Source organism: Ostrinia nubilalis, chromosome 26 (assembly GCF_963855985.1).
Source record: "Ostrinia nubilalis chromosome 26, ilOstNubi1.1, whole genome shotgun sequence".
NCBI classification, from domain to species: Eukaryota; Metazoa; Arthropoda; class Insecta; order Lepidoptera; family Crambidae; genus Ostrinia; species Ostrinia nubilalis.
The window spans coordinates 2,299,304-2,305,390 of record NC_087113.1 but is presented as its reverse complement, the minus strand read 5'-3'; the positions used below and the strand labels follow the sequence as shown (position 1 = coordinate 2,305,390).

General features: G+C 38.9%; 1 long non-coding RNA gene across 1 annotated transcript; it reads left to right on the top strand.

The window, feature by feature from the left end:
• The first annotated feature begins 1,759 nt into the window (after positions 1 to 1,759).
• On the top strand, positions 1,760 to 3,657 carry LOC135084681 (uncharacterized). Its single transcript, XR_010259925.1, has 3 exons — positions 1,760 to 2,335; positions 2,789 to 2,957; positions 3,243 to 3,657. It is a non-coding gene; the product is annotated as an uncharacterized LOC135084681 (long non-coding RNA).
• Positions 3,658 to 6,087: the final 2,430 nt, after the last annotated feature.

Below are 6,087 nucleotides of genomic sequence, written 5' to 3'. Positions count from 1 at the left end.
GATCTCGCTATTCAAGTCCGGTGCATTTGACTTGGTCAAATGGTGTAGTAACTCTCGTACGTTATTGGAGAATCTCCCTGAGTCACACCGGAGTCCTATAAACTTTTCAGAAGGAAACAATGTCTCCTCTAAGATCCTTGGTCTTTCATGGGACCCTGTAAATGATTCCTTCCATTTTAAGGCATCTCAGAGTATTGAGAAATGCACAAAACGGAATATTCTTTCGGTTGTGGCCCGCCTGTTCGATGTGCTCGGTTTGATAGCTCCGGTTATATTATACGCCAAGTTACTTATTAAAGAGCTTTGGCTTAGTAACGCAGGCTGGGACGATACACCGTCCGAAACAATAGTACAACGTTTTTCTGCATTAATACAAGAGCTACCCTTGGTTTCCACTGTGAAAATTCCACGTCATATTGGGGTTTCTGATAGTTCTGTTGTGAATATCGTTGCTTTCTGCGACGCAAGTATGAACGGTTACGGTTGTGTTGTTTACTTGCAGACGATAGATCAGACAAATATAACGGTCAGATTATTATGTGCCAAATCAAAGGTCTCGCCTACAAAAATTCAAACGCTCGCGCGTCTTGAGTTGTGCGCAGCGCTTTAATGTCCAAGTTAGTAAAACTTGTGGCTGATACTTACCGCAAACGGATTCCTATCGCAAATATATACGCATTTTCTGATTCTACGATCGCATTGTCGTGGATACGCTCGTCACCGCATCGATGGTCGGTGTTCGTGAGCAATAGAGTCGCGCAAATACAGGAGAATATATCTCCAGATAATTTTCATCATGTCAGAGGAGAAGAGAATCCGAGTGACTGTCTCTCTAGAGGCTTATTGCCTTCTCACCTCGTTAATAACGATTTATGGTGGAAAGGACCCACATGGATGCAATCGCTACCATCGGAGTGGCCTCTCGCATCTTTTTCTCCTACTGATTGTATTGATTTACCTGAACATAAGGCTAGCGCATTTAATTAGCATTCATCACCGAGGTGTACCCTGGTACAGATGGTGTCACTCGCGTAGCGATGGTTAGGACCAAATATGGTAACCTTAAACGTCCTGTCGTGAAGTTGTACCCAGTACCTACGCAATAATATATTTTATTTTAACGCATTTAATTGTTTATTGTTAAGTTATTAGACTCGAGGTCTGAGTTCTTTTGATTTATTTTTTTTCTCTTTGAATTTACACCATTGCATTGCAAGGATTGCAACGTATTAAGTTCACATTAGTAAGTTTTTTGAAAGTTTCTGCGAACTTCCAAGGCGGGGAGTATGGTTACGCAGATGTACGCTTAACTTTAGTTTATTTTTAATTCCCAAATAGTTTTGTCTGCAGGTAGAAAACTGTTTGGTTTCCACATCTCTGTGGTCGTTCTTGGCGTTTCTGAACGTCAAGCTTTGACACACTTCACCGTAAGAACTTAAACGCATCGCACATCTTCGCAGTCTCGCGAGTGAAAAAACCGCACTTTTATCTCCCGCAAATCGCATCATAACGCACAACGCATTCGCATCAAACCACCTACGCAGTCAAAGCCCAAATTGCTCGTGACCCGAACCCCCTGCAGGGGAAGTGAAGCCGATCCATCTTCATCCCGGAGTGTCCCGGTGCCCAGCAGTGGTCGAGCTGACGAGTGGGACCAACTATTTCTCCTCTGCAGGCAAAATCATTTGGGAAACGTAATTTGGACTTCCGATTAAGATCCCGCCTGGTGTGGCTATTTACACGCCACACCACCCCTAGCGATTTAAAGTATCGATATCTTGTCGACTTCATTTTATCTTTGTTCTCTCACTAGTTTTCAAAGTGTGCGTCACGTCACGCGGCCATTGATTGGCCATAAGGCACGCCTTCTGGCCAATCACAGCACTTTTAAGCCGGTTGCACATGTTGTCGTAGACTCTCAGTCGCTTTGTTTTTACACAGTTGAATGTGTGTGTGGGAGCTGTGGTGGGGGAAATGTGGGGACACTGGTTCTCGTTGTAGTTACAGTCTGTCTATAAAGTCGTGACATGAATGTTTGAGGAACTAACATTATTCATGTGTCTGGCAACACCAAAGATCACCAAACATATGTACATCAGCTGTCATCGAGAACAAGTTGTGGAACGATTTTCATTTTGTGGTTTTTATTGTTTGACTAATCTCCTGTAAATTATTACTCAGCTACGAAGAAAAGTATAAACAATGAGTAAAGTAAATTGGAGTGCCACGCGGAAAGTGATTTTTAAAGTTTTCCAGCAATGTTCCGCGGAGTACCAAGCTGGTCAAATTTTGTGGGATTTTGATGTTTTTTATGGGCGAACAGCATCTTTGACGGGTACGTAATCGTGTTACTGCTTGTTTATAATCTACCTAAAGTAACAAATTTACTGCATTTTGCGATTTGGTGACCAAAACAGGCATTGTTTACATAGGACATTTTTAGGTTAAATTTTCATTGTAAGTACGTAATATTGTAGTACGACCATTTCTTTTGATATATTAATTCAGTCAAGTTTTCTACGAATTTTGAATTTGAATTAATTGCTTCATATCTATATTACCCGTTCGCTTTGGCCATTGATAACTGTATGACATCACTTTCACATCAAGTTGTCCGTCTACAAAAATAATAATTTGTTGAAATATTTTTTTATGATTATGTTTTAGCTCTTATTATTAAATGCATGTGAAATGATATCTTGTTGGTAAATCTTTAACAATAAATAATATTAGTTAGGTATTGTAGTTATTATTTCCATCCCTTTAAACTTTGAATTTTTTTTTTCAGGAAAATCAGAGAGTACAGTTAAGCGCATAGTCAATGAAGGTTTTCAGAATAATGGAAAATTTAGAACTCCTGGGAAACACAGGCAAGGCCGACCAAAGAAAGAAATGGATAATTTTAATATTTGTGCTCTGCGCCAAAAAATATAATTTTTTACACGGTACAAAAAGAGGTAGGTTAATAACATTTTTCATCTTTTGCATGTTTTTTGTTTGATGTGAGCTATATTCATTCTTCATACAAGGTAACCTATATAATATTATAGACTATGTTAAGCAGTTTTTTTTAGATTGTAATAATTAAATAATTTTAATTGCACCCTCCCCCTCCCTCTTATACACCCTTAAACCCCCATCCAAACAAACCAAAAATGAAATCTTTCTTCTTAATAATATGAGTATAGATGTATAATTTTATAAAATTTTCACTAACAAGAATCTATTTATTTTTCCACCAGGTCACAAAATGTTCGCAATCTCTAAACATCAAAGGCATCACAAAAGACATTTTCAAAGGAAAGCGTTACATCATAGTCCATGCTGGAAGCGAAAAGGGGTTTGTGCCAAACTGCCTCCTCATATTCACTGGCAGAAATAATTTGGAAGACTACCATTCAGAAATGAATGCGCATAACTTCACGAAGTGGATTAAAGAAAAACTAATACCAAATCTTCATGAGCCTTCCATTATATTTATGGACCTGTACCAAGACAATTGGTTATTTGCTTAGGCGATAATAACAGCAGCGAAGATGATGATGTGAATGATGACAGCGCTGCTTATGAAAGTGGCAACGAAACTTTTCTTAACATCGAAAATTTGGAATCCGATGATGAAAGTGATTAATAAATGTCCTTATTAACTATGTATAATGCATTTTTTATTATGCTGATTCAACAAAAATGCTTGGTAAAACCTCTCATAAGCATAGGTACCTACTGTATAAAAACAAAAACAAAATATCGTCGTCTAAATTGGTTAAGGGCTGATTTTTCAATCGTCGGATAACTTTTAACTGAAGAATAAGATTGGCACATTGACAGTTTCAGTATGGAAAATATGTCAAAATGACAAGTTTATTGATCAGTCAAAAGATATCTAAGGATAGAAAAATCTACCCTTAACTAAATTGCCCTAGTATCAAACTCATTTGGTCAAATTGTATAGGGTTGCTACATGAAGAAAAAAAGCGCCCTCATTTTATGTCACGACTTTATAGACAAACTGTACGCGCGACTTCATATCTATTCTCTTTCTATGATCTGAGGTGAGACCTCATAGTAATGTTTGTGAATACGGGCGTAAGTATAGTTTAGTCTTCGCGGAAGAACAACCATCTACAATTATTTTACCAGAGGCAAATGGAGGATTTGGTCTACACTGATAGTATCCCTACCTTTTTTGTATACCTAGGTAACTTACAAATTACGATAATCAAATTAATCATAAGATAAATAGAAATATTTCAAATATTAAAAGATAAATCATTGAAAATAAACAAAAACGTGATTATTTTAACTAAACAGGCAATGTGACGTCACTTGTACAGACAGCAACGAAGATACTTAAAGAAGTTGATATTCGGTAGATTTGTACCTAATTTGTCGGGAGGGTAGGGAGGACATACAAAAAATTGGGAAAAACCCCCCAAATCGCGACCAAGGAAATCACGTTTCTTTCTTCTATGATAGTGTTACGTTAAAGATTGTTTTGAATAACTATAAAAACTTTTTTTTTTAAATAATTCGAAAAAAATAAGTTTTTTGTTGTTTTTGACTATATTAGTTCGTACTAATGTTAACCGTACATAACCTTAACCGAGAGATATTCTCTTCGATAACAATGATAACAGAGTTACGTGATAGGTAGGAGCTGTGATAAGGTACGCGTTAAGCCGCGTACACACCGGGCGCATGAGCTTGCATTGGCGCATGAGTTTCAGAGAGAGCGTTTGACTTGCCATAGCCGAAATCGAAATAGAGTGGTTTCTTTTTTGTGTGAAGTTATCTTCAAATCATTAGCCCAACATCCTGGGGTGGGCACTAGACGCCTATTCCCTATAGCAGGGTTTCCCAATTTTTTTTTGCCAAGGAACCCTAATTGATTATACTTTTCCTAGCGGAACCCCCGTACTACTCCGCCCGCACGCCCTGCCCCTCCCTTGTGCGTAAACAAGTCGGTGCGCGCGAAGAACGTCGGTCACGAAACGTGGGATAATATTTTTTACGGAACCCTTGCGGCCTTTCCACGGAACCCCAGGGTTCCGCGGACCACCTTTCGGGAACCGCTGCCCTATAGAGCTCGTGAGGCACGGCACGCTCGACATCCTGCTCACTCAAGAGCAGGCTGAGCGAATTCACTCGGTGTGTTCGCGACTTTAGGTTTCAATAGTCGTTCGATATTCAAAATGTTACGTCATTGTCAAAAACGGACCCAGGTATGTAGGATAAGGTCTTCTTCTCAAGGATTTTTTGCAGGATAATTTTAAATGTTATCGAAAATAGTGGCGTATACATGGGCCCATAGAACCTTTAACCATTTGCCCCTGATAAATTAGAGAGGGTCTTGCTCCTGCAGTAGACAGTGGACACATTCTAGAATGCGAAATACTTACATTCGGCGTCAAATAAATCGCACCTCTCGCGACAAGCACTTCACGTATGCATCCCCACTTCCCAGTAATATTGACACCATTTAAAAGCCTAGTTCTAAATTTAATTTCATTAAAGGAAAGGTTTTTACCTCAAAAATGTGTCTGTAGAAGAATCCAGAGTCATTTCTTCAAAAAATAGGAAGTTACGCTTGAGCCTGAGCCAACTTTTATAGTTATAAAACTGTTAAATTGGGATTAATCGCTATTCATCTGATAAAGAGGACACGTGAGATCATCATTTTGTTTTATAATCACAAAAATTGGCCTCATTAGTCCTTTAAGTTTATTTATTGGGCATTCAAATAACACCAAAATTGGTGGGGGGGTACAATGATTGTGTCAGAAGAAAATCTTTAGTTATTTTCGCTGGAGGTGCGATTTATTTGACGCCGAATGTAATTTCAATGGCTGAAATTACAACATAGAATTACTTACCAACACCACCTCAGGGATCTGTAGCCACTGTGTGCGTTTTCTGGTGTATCTTCATAGTGGACCTCCTCAGGAAACGTTTCCCACAGGTGGGGCACTCGTGTTGGCGGATGTTTGCGTGACTGCGCAGGTGTTGCGAGAGTCTGGAGACAAGCAGACATTTAAAATCAGATAAAATATGACCATTTTTATTAATAACTAGCTGACCCGGCGAACT